Source organism: Opisthocomus hoazin, chromosome 11, assembly GCF_030867145.1.
Source record: "Opisthocomus hoazin isolate bOpiHoa1 chromosome 11, bOpiHoa1.hap1, whole genome shotgun sequence".
NCBI classification, from domain to species: Eukaryota; Metazoa; Chordata; class Aves; order Opisthocomiformes; family Opisthocomidae; genus Opisthocomus; species Opisthocomus hoazin.
In genome coordinates this window covers 7,969,737-7,984,211 of record NC_134424.1, presented here as the reverse complement: position 1 = coordinate 7,984,211, position 14,475 = coordinate 7,969,737, and the positions used below count along the sequence as shown (strand labels likewise).

General features: G+C 41.3%; 1 long non-coding RNA gene across 1 annotated transcript in view; it reads right to left on the bottom strand.

Moving 5' to 3' along the window:
- Positions 1-87: 87 nt before the first annotated feature.
- Positions 88-14,475, bottom strand: part of LOC142362756 (uncharacterized) — a 40,851-nt gene continuing 26,463 nt past the window's right edge. The window contains exons 2-3 of the long non-coding RNA XR_012765268.1: positions 9,758-9,845; positions 88-275 (exon numbers count right to left, since the gene is read on the bottom strand). This is a non-coding gene — a long non-coding RNA (uncharacterized LOC142362756). The remainder of the gene's footprint in view (positions 276-9,757; positions 9,846-14,475) is intronic.

The window sequence follows — 14,475 nt, the reverse complement described above, 5'->3', positions numbered from 1 at the left end:
CCACCACCTCCAGGGTGTGGGTGAATGAATGTTTGCAACTACTGTGACTGAAAAATTTTTCTCCTTGACCTTGCTCCTGAAGGAAACATGTCATATATTTGTTAAGTCTGGTTCCAGGTCCAGGAAGACAAGAGAGGTGTCAAGAAGACATCAAGGAAGGTCTAGGAAGACATCAGCAGGATCCACAACGCAGGTTTCAGAATCAGTTGGCATTTTGCATTACTCATGTTTCATATGGGAGGATTCAAATGAAGAACTTGGAATGACCTTAAAAACTGAAAACAGAAACAGGAGACTGCTCTTAATGCTGCTGTGCCATAATCCATGCTACCCAAACCATCCTCTGAGGCAAGGAACTGAAATATCCCATCAAGGAAACAGCTCCATAAAACAGAAAAATAAAGTATAAACAGAAAAATAAAACCAGACGCCAATGTGTACCCAAAGGAACTATTAAAGCAAAATGTTTGTCAGTATAGGATGCTCCACTGCACGCATCTGGTGCTCTCAGCAATACCAAACATTTCTTTAATTGCTACACCTGAGACTGAGAGCAAGAAATAAATCTAGGGACTGATCTCAATGTATTTTGAGACAGGTGGAGATGAGTAGCAGCACGAGGATTTCATTGTCAATAATCAAGCAGTTATACATTACAGCATTAAACAGATACATCCAGGATACAGCTATGCATCTACCATTTGATGTCTGTTTTTTAATTCCTTCTGGTGCCTGACTTTGTAGACATAACTGTGATAAGCCTCCCATTTGGTATGCACCATCCAATACCTTTTGCACGGTCCAGGATGGATTTGTTTTGAAGTGGTGTGAGTCCATACAGAGTACTTTAAACATCAATGTTTAAAATGTGAACACCCTTATTAGAAGTGATATGTTTTACTCAGAACCCAAGCTGAATATTCTGAAATGGATTTTATAATTTCTTCTTGAGTAACACCAAGGTTTGCCTTTTCATGACTCAATTTGCTATAGCCTGTCCTTTTGTGAACAATGGCATGCCATCTCCCATTGCCAGCTGTTATTATTACCTATACGTTTTTCAGCTGTATTTCATGTAGACCTGGTGACCTGGTACTCCATTTACCCAAAATTTTGAGTTCTCATCCCTGTCATTACCCAAATCAAGAATGACATCTCATGAACTACTATGACTGCTTTAGAGTATTCTTATCCTTCACAAAATGAAAATTTAGTCATTCATTGCCTTATAGCACATTTGAGGTCTGGAAAACATATTGGGTTTCCAAGCCTTATTCTTCAGGTTAGTACTCAGATACATGCTCAGAGATAATCACGTTCTTAGGTCTTACCGATACTAAGCACATGATAGAGAGGTGTCCTTAAGAGCCACTTGGTTTGAGCAAATCTGAGGCAGCTAAAATAGTGTCTTTTCCACCCAATGTGCCCTGCTTTGACACAATTTATTAAAAAGAAGAAATACTTGAACTAAAAAGCAGACTAGACAATTCTTTAATTTTTTTTTTTTAAACGACAGAAAATTTCCCAGGTATGATGGGCCATTGCTCTGATTAATCGCAGTGCAGCCAGAGGAGAGGACTGTGGGAAGCATTTAACAATCAAAGCCATCAGTCCTGCCTGTCATGATCAGACTGCAATTTTTGGCAAGTGGGGGCATCAGTTTCGTGATTTCATCTTTCACAGAGCACAAGCCCAATAGGACATCAACAACTCCTTTCCTGAAGGCCAGTCGCTCATTTTATCTGCACCTGCTGGATGCCTCTGCCTTTGGAGCAATGCTCTGTAGACCTTACCAGGTTTGTAGAGGCAATGTCAAAAAATGTTACCTTAAAATTAAAATTGCCAAATCAGGACCAAACCCGAGCCTTGCCGATCACTCCTTTGATGCTCAGGAGAGCTGAACGCAGTTTTAATGCCTGATTGGCTTTGCAAGGAATGTAGTGCTTTTTTAATAAAGCTTGAATTTTCACCCTAAAAAAAGAACATTAAGCATCTTGAAATTTGCTTTTGTGCCGATTCAGAAGAAAAAAAAAAAATCAAGTCACTATCAGAATTGGAGAAAACAACCCCCAAAACCCCACACCCCACCTATGCTGGTCCCAAAATACTTTCTTGTGATGCAGTGTTGTTACAAAGCAATATATTTTCTTGCTATATTATAGACACTTAAATAAAATGTTGAGCATATATATACTATGTAATTAAAATAAAAATTAATAAGGAGTGCATATACCTTGATGCTACCAAACAATACCTAAATGAAACATTTCCTTTTTTCCCCCATCTTTCAGAAACTTCTGAATCAGTGGCATTCCAGACTACATTTCTCTCTCTCAAATGACAGATTCTCATATACAAAGTTTTGTGACTAGTTCAATGACATGGTAATTATTTCTTTCCTGTTTAGAAATATCCTGAATATCATGAAGTTAAATTTCAGGCTGCAAATACCTCTTCAATGTGCAACTGCCTTTTCCACAGAATTACGTTAAACTTATTTAAGGCTTTTATTTCAATTTCATTTAAAATAGATTTCCTGAAGCTGCAAAACCTTTGAGTTTTCTTTTGGCCTTCCCCTCATTACTGCTTCCCATGTAATGATGCCATAATGATTCACTATTTGATGCTCTCCCAGCTTCAAACTTATTTATTGTAATTGCCTAATTTCTTATGAGGAAGGCAGAGAAGAAAATATGTCAAGAGGCTTGTAAATAACTGACAAGCACCACAAGACTGCAGTTATTTTTAATTTATGTCTAAACCGTATTGCTGTGCTAGCTGAAATAATGCATTTGTATAGTTTTTCAGTGCCATTTGTATCACTCATCACTCAGTAACCAGCAGAAGCTGCGCATCCTGTTTTAAAACCTCAAGTTATTTTTCTGGTTACCGTTACTGCGATGTACTGTGTTCTTCTGGAGAACCTGCAATGGAGTAATAAATTGCATGACTTTGAGTAAAAGACTCTTCTTTTGATTTGACTCTAGCCAGTCTTACCAACAAGAAGAAAATGGTTCCAGCCCTGCACGGTTGCCTGGATTTCTTGTGCAAGACAACCAAGAGTTCCGTTTTCTCCAGATTTCAGCCATCTAAGAGATATTTTTCTTTTATTTTTACTTTATCGAACTCCTGCAAAATAGCTGAGGAGAAGAACTCCTGCCCTGAAAGCATGAACTTGCAATATTTTTCCATCCTGCCATCTAGTTCTGAGAGGGAATATGGGTTAGCTAACGTACACATCTCCAAGCACCATGCTGCTAACTTAATGAATGTTACAGGTGGTGGTGCTTATGATAATAAGGAAGTTAATGAGGAAAGCCAGGCTGGTTCATGTTTTGCAAGAAACAGAGTAAAACCCTACATTTGTCAACTGGGAAAAGACAAACATTAGAATGGAAAGAAAGGTTGCAGTCCAAAAAAGGATATTCAAAAAAGGAGAATGAAACTATCATAGCTAGAAATATCAATCAATAGTGTCATATGTTGGCCTTGTGGAATGATGCCTTGTTTACATAGTTTATATTAATATTGTTAGCTACTTCCTGAACAAAGGTTGAAGTAAGGATTTACGAGGATATTTAAAAATAGGGTGAAGAGGTTGAGAGAGGAAGGATCAGAAGTACAAAAGAAGTTCTGCTGAGTTTACATGGGTGTCCACAGACCTCCGACTTGTTCATCGGCCTTGTGAAAGGAGTTAAATGTCAAAAAACTCACCAATATTTTAGTCACAGCAGCTGGATAAATTTGGATGAAGTATCACAGCAGTTGTAAGACTTGGGATTTTAGATTCACTCTGGTCTATCTTTACTTCTGCATCTGCAAAGCTTTGCTTTGCAAATAGCAATAACCACACAAAATTGAGGGATATACAAGTAAGACCATTCTCTCCAATTACCTACACACACACCTTTGCAGATGTGAAATGGTGTGCCCCTTCTCCAGCAGAACCCAATAGGAAATATGACTCAGAGAGTCCTCTTTCCCTCCCTTCCCTACAGAAAGAGGTATAATGGGCACATCCTTTGAGCGGATGGTTAAATCCTATGGTTAAAATCCACCCTAACGCCACAAAGACAGGTTTTGCTCTGATACTTGTGGTAGCATGCTATTTATTCTCTGACTAAAACTAATTTTCGTTAAGCACTTGATGTTCCTCCCAGAGAGCCTCTGGTTTGGCAAAAGTTCAGTGAGAGATAAAGAACCACTCCCAGAAGCTATTCTAACCTGAAAAAAAGAGGATGGGTGAGTAGGTTGAAACATACGGATTAAGTGGTACTAAAGTGAATTAGTATATATAGAGATAAGAGTAGAATAAAAGGAGGGAGTTTTATGCACAGATAGACCTTTAATTGCTCTAAGAAAAGATCTTACATGCATTCCTTTGTTTTCTACTTAATCATTAATTACTGCTGATGTTTTGCAAATTCAGGCATGCCTCAAACCGTGTAATGCAGAGGTGTGCTGGAGATCCCCAGGCCAGACATAGGAGGAAACTAGCATGTCCACACAGTGCGATGCTGTGCTGAAGAGACAAAGCAGTTCAGGTCCCAGAAACAGCATCACCTCGTAGCAACATCTCACTTGGAGACAGCACTGGGCCCAGACCCACAGCACTCAGCAAGGACATAGATAAGCTATCTTCACACACAGCAACAAGGTGTGAGATGGAGGCATAGTAATGGCTGAGTGAAAGAGCCCAAGCACAACACATTTTTTTCAAAATATAGAAAAGAAGCATCTATTACGTCAGACCACCTTGATGTTTCCTGAGCTGATTTACAAAGGAAGACCCTAGGAAATCACGTTTGCAGTATCTGGGGTGGACTATTTTGTGCTGGTTCAGAGTCTGGGAGTATCTCAAAACCTACTCACGAGAGGAGTAACCCCATGGAGGAAATGGCACTGGTCCATAGACAGACCTTAGATTCACATTTTTCTTACACTGAACGTACAGTAGAAGAAATGTCAGAGTGCATGGTCACAAATCAACAGTGAGACAGGTTTACAGGTTATAATGCTCTAGACGTCAGCAAAAGTCCAGACCAAACTAATGGCAATCACACTGCCTCCCAGCCCTAGAGCCTTACTGCTCACCGGGACCACATGAGTAGCAGTCACTAGATGCAGGTGTTGACAACACACGTTCAGCAGAGCTAGGACCTGGGGACCTTTGTCCAGTGACAATTTCCACAGCTCTCCTTGGGAATATGGTAGAAGGAGGCTCAGATAACATCAGGAATTTCTGCCACTCTGCCCAGTAGTTTGGTCCATGTGTATCTCATGAATAGCCTCAGTTTTAGTGCCTGGTGCTGAGTGAAGGTACCAGGACGTGGTCCCCAAAGGAGGGTCCCTTGGGCAGCTCGTACTGCACTGCAGCCTTCAGGGATCTCTAAGGGACACAAAGTCCCTGAGAAAAAGGAACACAGCTCATAGCCTTTTCCACTTAAAAATAAATCAGTTAAATGAGAGGAAGCAGGGCAGGTGGCTTGTTTCCTGAGCACCGCGCAGCTGATTGCAGGGCGAGTCCGAGTGCTGATTCACCATTGTCCCAGTCCGCCCTTACGCGGGAAGGAGAGCCCGGTCCCAGCTACTCCAGCAGCCACCACACCCCAGCCACACCCTGCCATGGAGCAGGCACCCGAAACTTTGGCAGGACTGACGGATCCAAGTGCAAAGCGAAGTAGCTTTTCCCCACCTTGCTTTCTCCTGCTGAAGTCTGACCACCGGCATGCTACACTAGCAGAGCACTGCGCTGCCACTTTAAATGGACCCCAAATACTCACAGGAAACAAAATATACATAATCATAACATGTGCACTTAGTACACGTATGAGAAATCATTGATATTTCCCTCTTCCCGGGTTCTGGTTAAAAGAGCAAGCATCAAACCAGTGAGACAAATCACTTCCCATCCCGGCTACTCTATTTTGGGATGTGCGTATCTAGAAAGCCATGCCAGGGGACACGTTGTGAGCAGGAAAGCTCTGATTTACAAGTAAGCCCCTCCTCCCAATTTAAAAGACATTTTATGACCTCCTGGGTGTTACTTTAAAAGAGCCTTCCCCTTCCATCCGCCTTGCTCCCTGTTCTCTGTGGCAGTGGCTGATAAATTAACTCGACAACATGGGTTGATTAGGCTGAGTCTCCTCCCAGCCTGGCTTGCCTCTCTGCTTGACACTGCAATGAAGCTACAGCTCCACTTCTGGCACCCCAGTAAGAGGCCAAGAAACAGTCTACATTGTCATAAATACAGGCTTTCCCAGCAAGATCAAGAAGGAGGACTGTGGGAGGCCTCCATGGAGGCAGGGGAAGCTGTAACAAATGTGTGAAAATTAACCGGATTCATGTTTACATTCGATATGTCTACACATATGGGCACAGGCAGCCATGCGCTCACTTGGGTCCCACCAGAAGCAAGCTGCTTGCAGCTGGAAAGTCCCCTTTTTTTGCTTTACTGAGTTTGAGTTAAACTGCCTCAGTGCATAAAACGCGGCTGCACAGCTCCCAGCCTGGGCTGCCTCCCACCCAGATGGAGATAGCAAAGCAAACGTTTACACCTGTTCACACGGACATATCTTCAGAGATTTTGCTGACCGTGTCAAAAATAAAGCCTCCAACACAGGGAATCAATGACAAATAGGACAGGCAAAACTCTGTCCCCACATGCTTGTAGAGCTCAGTAGGAACAAGATGCGTTCACGCTGTCTGCTCAGGATGTCGCGTATCGCTTTCTAGTAGCTGGTCCAAGCGCGGGATGAGCCCTTCCTGCTCCTGCCTAACAGCATGACCTCCTCTGCCTGCTGGGAGAGGCTCAGCCCTGCCATGCTGAGCACCACGCACCAAAGCACCAGGGAAAGGCTCCTGTACTCCTCCTTCGGCGGGGAGGCACCAGCAGCAGTTTAACTTCTTTCTTACCACTGCCAGAAAACACAGTTTCAGAGTGAGTCCACCACTGAAAAAGTTACATTTGTCAAATCAGTAATTAGCTCCTGATCTGAGGCCAAGGATTGCAATTCCTCTTGGCTTTCTGGTACTCATTCCGACTATACCAATTTAAGATACCAGCACAATAAGACTCCTTTCCACTGTTTCTGGATGAGGATTGAGACTAGATTAATTTAAGCAGCCACTTCGAATTTGGAGTATGAGTGTAAACTGAGCATACCAAAATAGAGAAAAGTGTTTTTTCCCCATTACTAATTTTCATAATATTTCCCAGAAAAACATCTAAACTAATGACAGCACAATTTACTTTCTTTTTTGGTTATGACCTTACATTTACTATTTTCTGTAAACTCAAAAGGGGAGGGAAAGGTTCAGATTTGTTTAATATTCTTCAAAATTAAATACGTCACAGTGCAGCCATATGCAGAAACAGTCCCAAGCTTTCATCAGTGTCTCTCTTCTGTTCTGGAGGATTACTAATCTCTCATATAGCAGTTACCATTACCATTTTTAGCACAATTTTATTAGGAAAAAATCTCCACATGAAACTTCTGAACTGGGTCCTACTTCTTTAACAGTACAAGCAGTCTGCAGGTCTTTTTGTCCATTTAAAAATACTGGGTATTCACCCTACATTAGAGGTGGGGGGGGGGGAGGGAGGAGGGAAATCCTTACCTGGAAATCACCTTCTGTGCAATTACCTGATAAGCTGTCAAATGAAGCAAGGCTTCATTACTTCTGTGGGGAAGATTTTCATGTGAAAATAGCTCTCCTCACAAGGGGTTGCCAATTTTGTTATTAATGCCTATTCCCTCACATTCTTTTCTTTTGACTATTGCACAGTAACTACTCCAGTGGAGCAGGTCTTGCCCAAGGGAGAAGAGCTGGTGGATTCGAGGGGGTGGCGGGGATAGCGGTGGGTGTGGAGTCAGGTCATCCGTTACCCACCAGGTCTACCCAGGAACAATAACAGCACAACTTGCAGAATGCAATCAAGCACATTCTTCTCCAGGGTGATTAAAGAAATATTCGATTTGATGCAACTGAGGTACAAAAGCTCTCTGTATCTTTCTTCTGCCAAGCATGGAAGAATGCCTTGCTTTAAATGATTTACAAAAATTCCTGTATGCCAAAGACGTATCATTTACACGGAATCCAGGCAGCTCCACGCAATCGCTCCTTACACATAATTGCACTAAAAATAATGGGGCAGAAGGGTAGGGGAGGGAACCTAAATGGAGTAAGTCAGCTTATCAGTGATCAAGGTTTATTTTACTTCTCCCGAAGGAAACCTATAGAGGTGTGCTAGGAATCCTTTTTTCTCTACTAACGGGAAAAATCTGAAATGAAGAATAAAAAAAAAAAATTAATTCTGATTTTGTAACTGCACCCAGTTTAAAATCTGCAAATAATACAAAATGGATATCAAGCCACTTCTAATTAAATAAGACAAGGTGGAAATGGCAATGGGTGAAAAATTCAAGGAAGGTGTGAGTTTGTTTTCCTTTCCTTGTTTCTCTGAGGCTTCTGCTCCCAAAGATCTCTAGCAACAGTACAAATCTCTGTTTCTTCAAAGCATTGTTAAACGTCCAACAGGAGAAAATAACATTGTACATCACTTAACAGCAGTTGTGCCCTAACAAATTCAAAATCAATTAAGTTTCACATAAATTTTAGCAGTTATTTGTGGTGCTAATTTGAGTTGTCTTGGATAATTAGAGGATCTGTATCTCCATCATTATAAAAAAATTACTTTTGGTAGGATTTGCACAGAGGTACTGACAGCATTAAAATCACAGCGATTTTAATAAAAGCCAGATTGTGTCTAGCTCTAATACTCCAAATCTTTAATGAAGTTATCCCACAGTATCCACAGAAGATAATTAAGCACCTTTATCCCCATTTTCTATCAGTAGGGAACTGAAGCTCAGCAGTAACATGGTTTAGATGCTCAGACACATAAGAACCTTGCTTACCTCCACTTCTAACACACGTTTGGAAAAAAAACCAACACAACCACCTGGATGGTGACAGAGAAAACAGTTCAGACTCTTCCTGGAGAGGGCGTGAGCTCCTGACACCTATATACCTGTGAGCCGGTCTCTGTCTTAATGAACTGCAAAGTTTCTAGGGCTGGCCTGGCTTATTCAGGGACAATTCACAGACACAAGCCATAAGTAAGCTATAAAAAATGGTGGTGGGGAAAAATAAAGAGACTACTGAAGATTTACCTGCAGCAGGGGAAGGAACTTGCCTGAGGAGGGTTATTGTTTCAGAATTGTTTGATGAAATAATAAACAAAATACTGCACTACTAATAACTTCTGTAGAACCCTGATGCCTTGCAATGCAGAGCAGTACGCGTACTCCCTGTCCGGAAAGGACTTCCTGCGTAGTTTCAATCTGAAAAAACACGCACTCATTTGTCAATGACAAAAAGCTAGAAGGCAATTTCTTGGCCTTAGTGCCTTCTCTTGAGCAGAATAGTCCCATCTATGTTTAAGGTATCTAAGGAGATTCAAATGGTTTAAACACTTTAGAATTCTTTTCTAAATGGAATTAAAACTGCTCTAAACCAATATTGCAAAGGAGAAAGGTCAAGGATTTATTTATATAATACAAGGATATAATGCAATAACCGGCCGTTTGAGACACGTAAGTAAAAGCTCAGGGACAAAGCTGCAGACAGGATGTCAGCAGTGCACAGGGAATTAGCCATGCAACTCCCTCTCGCTAATTACAGATACGCACATTTGAATCACCATGCATCATGATGAAAATGTACCAAACGATAACTCTGATTCATACATTACCATTAAAAGTGCAGTGAAAGGTGAAAGAGGATGGTACTCTTCCAGCACCATTAGGTAACCATGGCCGTGTGTTCTTCCTATGTCCAATCTGAAATGAAAGAACAGCCATGGAACAACTTGGTAGGAAGTAATCTTCATAATCTCCTGAAAGTGCCATTTTTTATAAGGTTACTATATAAGGAATAAGTATTCCCATACCAACTGTCAGGCACCAATATAATATTTTTCTATGAAACCCTAACAAAAAGTAAATATTGTTACACCTTGCAAGAGCTCCAAAAGCACATGCTGTATCATCATATCTGTCAGAGACAAAAGGAGATTTATAAGCTCAGAAACAGCTTGAAAATTTCAATTCCTAAATCCTGTCTTTGTGCAAAGTACGTTACTTGCTTAACGTGGGGCATACCCTGCAACTCTACTCCCAGTCAAGTACCTCTACAACTTCTTGGAGCCCACCATGTAAGTTTTGGGTACAAGTGTACATCTTAGTTTTGTGCCAAACATTTTCTTATTATGTTTTTGTCCAAAAAAATCAAACACACACAGTTTCAGCAACAATAATGTAGAGCACAGAAAAAACATATCACTTCCCTGACATATTAGCAGTATGTATAAAGGGCAAATTACTCTACTCATCAGGACCAATTGCACTCGTAAATGTTCATGTGCAACTGCTATTGACATCAGTAGAGGAGGTGTGCGTGTGAAAAGCTGAACTTGACCACTGAAAACCCAAGTGTTTGGATTCAGTCAGGGAGCAAGGAACTATTTTCAAAATTTGACACAAAGCTCCTTCTGCGTATGAGGTCTGCAGCGGGTTCTCATAGTCAAACTGAGATGTTCATGAGGTAACAAAAAATTACTCAAAGAATGGAAATGGAACACACATCACATTTGAAATTATACACATTTGATTGAAATCTCCCTGACAACACCAAAATTTAATTGATTTGGTTGGGTCTGCTGTAGATGCTATATTTTCTTTTTTTTTTTTTTTTAATGGGAGTATCACATCATATTCAAATGTTGACTTTCAGGTTGTGCAAGACTGCCACAAAGACAAAAATCCGTCTTATTTTAACAGAATGTACCGAAGGCTTCACTGCATTATTCTAAGAGCCGGTTGATATTTGACTTTGTCCTCATGACATCTGTAGCTAACACAAAACTGGAGCCCTTATCAAGGGCTTTAAAATAAAGTTCACCAGCATTCACTGCCAGGTAGCCTTCTGCAAACGTTTTCCACACACTTTCTGCCCTAGATTAGGAAAACGCAGCTCTCTGTGTAGTCTCTGATGGAAAAAAATCCATCAAAGCTCTTCTGGTGACCAGCTGTACCCTATTTTCTCAGGAGCAGTGCTTCACTGGCAGAGAACAATGACTGATGTTCTTCACCTCAAGTGAACTGTACTCCATAGGCCAGGAGAAAACCACACCAAGAATCTGCTATTCAGCTGCACTGTTTTACAGGTGAAATCACCGATTATGTCTCATGTTCACCCACTCATAGATTCTTGAAGGAAGCTGTGCTTGGAAAAGGAACTCTGCCTACTCCTTGTCATCACCGGACTCCAGAAAGATACAGGTAAAATATACACTATTTGTAGGCTTTGCCCAGCTCTCAGGGCAAGAGGGTCCCTCTCTCACACAGGACAGCACATGAGCCTTCTCCCAATATCTAAAAGCGCTAAGGTACCTGTAGCTACCTCTTGCAACTACTGGTGCTTCACAGCTAGTGACAATGAAAATGGGGGAAAGCTTTCTGCTCTGTTCTGCTTCTTTGCCTTTGTAACAACAAAAAAAAAATCAGACAACATTAAGGATGTCATTCACTGATGTTTCTATAGCATAGTATTTGATATATAAATTTCAATACATAAATTTGGATAAAGTACTTTAATACCAAGACTTACTTTTTTGTTTATGAACATGAAACTGATGTCTTCAGGAATGGAAGATGGTGTTTTACCTTTGATGCTTTATCAGTCTTTGCTAAGCTGACAACACAGCTCCAAATTACCAACTGGACTATAAAGTTTTCAGTCACTACTACTATTTCATTATAATCTCACCTTTAAGATGTAAAGGCCTTAAATTATGGTACAGAAAGTGATTAACATGATAGTTGTGACATCTGTGTTAAGGATATAGTGATTTTTTTACATTACAGTTCAATTCCTCAGGATGAGAACACACTCGGCTTCCTGAGTTTTTGGCAGATGAAGATGTAGAGAGTGCAGCAGAGGTTGGCTAGCACCCAATTAGAGCTGTCCTTTAATTTCTATAATCTCCTGTCTCAGCCTGGTTAGGACAGTCTCTCATTAAAGACTAAAGTCTACCCTTAAATCACTATCTTTCACTGTCTGCTCGTGTGGACTAAACCATGCTCAAGAAAAGTGCCCTGCAGCCCTGATCAATGTAAAGGGCAAAACCTTTCCAAACTAAGAGGACACAGTGCTCTAAGTTTGGTTCATCTAAACAAAACAGGGAGGTAAAGCACAGGTTTCTGACCATGCTCTGAAAGGCGTTTCAGCCAGTTTTCCATCTGGTTATCTAAACGCGAGCAATCACACAGATTTCAAACAAGTGGTCTCTAATGAGCTTGGTGACATTGCTACACACGTAAATGATCCTTTAAGAGGAAATAAAGGTATAACGGCTGGATTGGGATTGATGGATTTGCTGTATGCTTGTGCTCAAACAACAGAGAGGGACAGGAGAAGAAAGTGAACGCATGGAAACACACAGCCTCAAAAAGAAGGGGATGTAAAAGGAAAATGTAAAACAAAAGAGTTTTTATCATTGCTCAAGACCAAAATAGTCAAATGTTTCATGCATGACAAAGACTTAAGCACAACATTGACAGAGTAAATTATTATTCCAGCTCTGCAGAGAGAAATCCAGTCCCAGAATACAACTGCCTAAGAAGTGGGAAGCCCCCAGGGACTCGACATTCCCTAACTCAATACCAGTCTTGTGCATTTTGATGTTTCATGGGGTGGGACTCCTGTCCGCATGATAGCAAGAACAAAGGTCCTTGTGTTTGCTTTAGGCCTCCGACTGCTATTGTAATACATAATAACCTAAATATTGCTTACGTTCTTTCAGCAGTACACAGCAAATCTAGAAAATTAACAATCCTGACTGAGGGTCCAGTGTGTCCTAACCCACAATTCCCCCATCCTCCTTGAACAGCCATTCCAAAGGAAGAAGAAACAGAAGAGGGAGCAGAAAGCAATGACAGAAGAAGGGAATGGACAGAACTTCACATGGACCTGTCTCCACAGGAAGATTTCTGCTGCCCTCAGGCATGAAACTGCTGGAACAGAAGGAGTCATAAAAACCAACCAGCCAACACCACAAATCAAACTGCATTAAGAAGCTCATTCCTGAAGAACAGGGATGAATGCAGCACAACCAAGTAGAAAAAAAGGTGACACCAACATCTTGCTTAAATGAATATATCAACTAAACTTTTTTTTTGTTACCATAAAAAAAAAAATCTAATGAAATACAATGTGGAAAATAATTCAAGAGCTTATTGACAGGGAGGAGAAAAAGCTACTGCATTCTAAGGGTGTTTTATTACCACCTGCTTTTGAATTGTAAACCAGTGAGCTCAAGCGTATCTAAAGCAAGACTATTGCAAGAGGTATTCCTGCTATCTGATTCCTTGGAAGAATAGGGAAGACTCTTTCTGAAATGTCTCTAACTACATCTTAGGAAGTTGCTGCAAGCAGGCACATAGTTGCTTGGAGGCCACTAGAAATGAGATTAATATCACCATGCTGAGACACACAGAGGTCATAGCCAGGTACCCCAAAGCGCATTTGCACTCTGCAACATTTGGTCGACAGATATGCAACTGAAAGCTTCTGCTACAAGCACAGAGTGTGCAATCGTACTCTCCCTGAGTAACCATTTACAAAATGAACAGTCTGCTCTTACAGAGGGCAAAACTCTGTCCTTCTTGAAATCAGCTGCATAAATCCTATTGACTTTTGGAAGTCTCCATTTTCAGCTAGTAACACATCATCGTACAGCACCAAAACCATGGCTGTGTAGATATGATGAATGAAGAGGGAGAGATCTCTTGAGTATTGTCATTCTCTGTAGAGAATGCTAACCTTTCCAGAGCTAGAGCCTTTTGAAGGAGTGGCAATTTAGCTTTCTGGCTTCTGCTCCCAGCTCCCCCAAAACCTATCTAGCCATGGTTTTGGTTAGTTATTGCAGGTGCTGGAGACCTGTTCTTTCTCCTGGGGATGCGCGATCACTCCAGCTTTGCTCCATACAACGTGATTTTACTCATCCCCTTCCAGCTTCCCACCTTTCTGTATCCCTCGTTTCCTTGTGTATGTATCCATCGCTCAGCCAATCCACCAAGCCTCAAATTTCTTCTAACACAAGCTGTACGACAGCATCCACTAGGCTTTTGTACAGGTAAAATATAAATATGGGATTGCTTCTCCATGCTGCATTCACATCAGAGGTTACAATTTCACCTGGTTTGGATCTGCCCAAGGACTGAATCTGTCCTTCAGCTGCTTAAGTTTATGCAACGCTACTCCCTGTGAGCCAGAAGTATGTGTCAGGGTTGAGAAGAACATAAGTGATAGTGGGGCCATTCATTCTTCTTGGGAAGAGAGCAGCTGGTGGCCATGCTAGAGGTGTACAGCCATGGCTACACAGAAGCAAGCCAGATTGGCCATGACGGA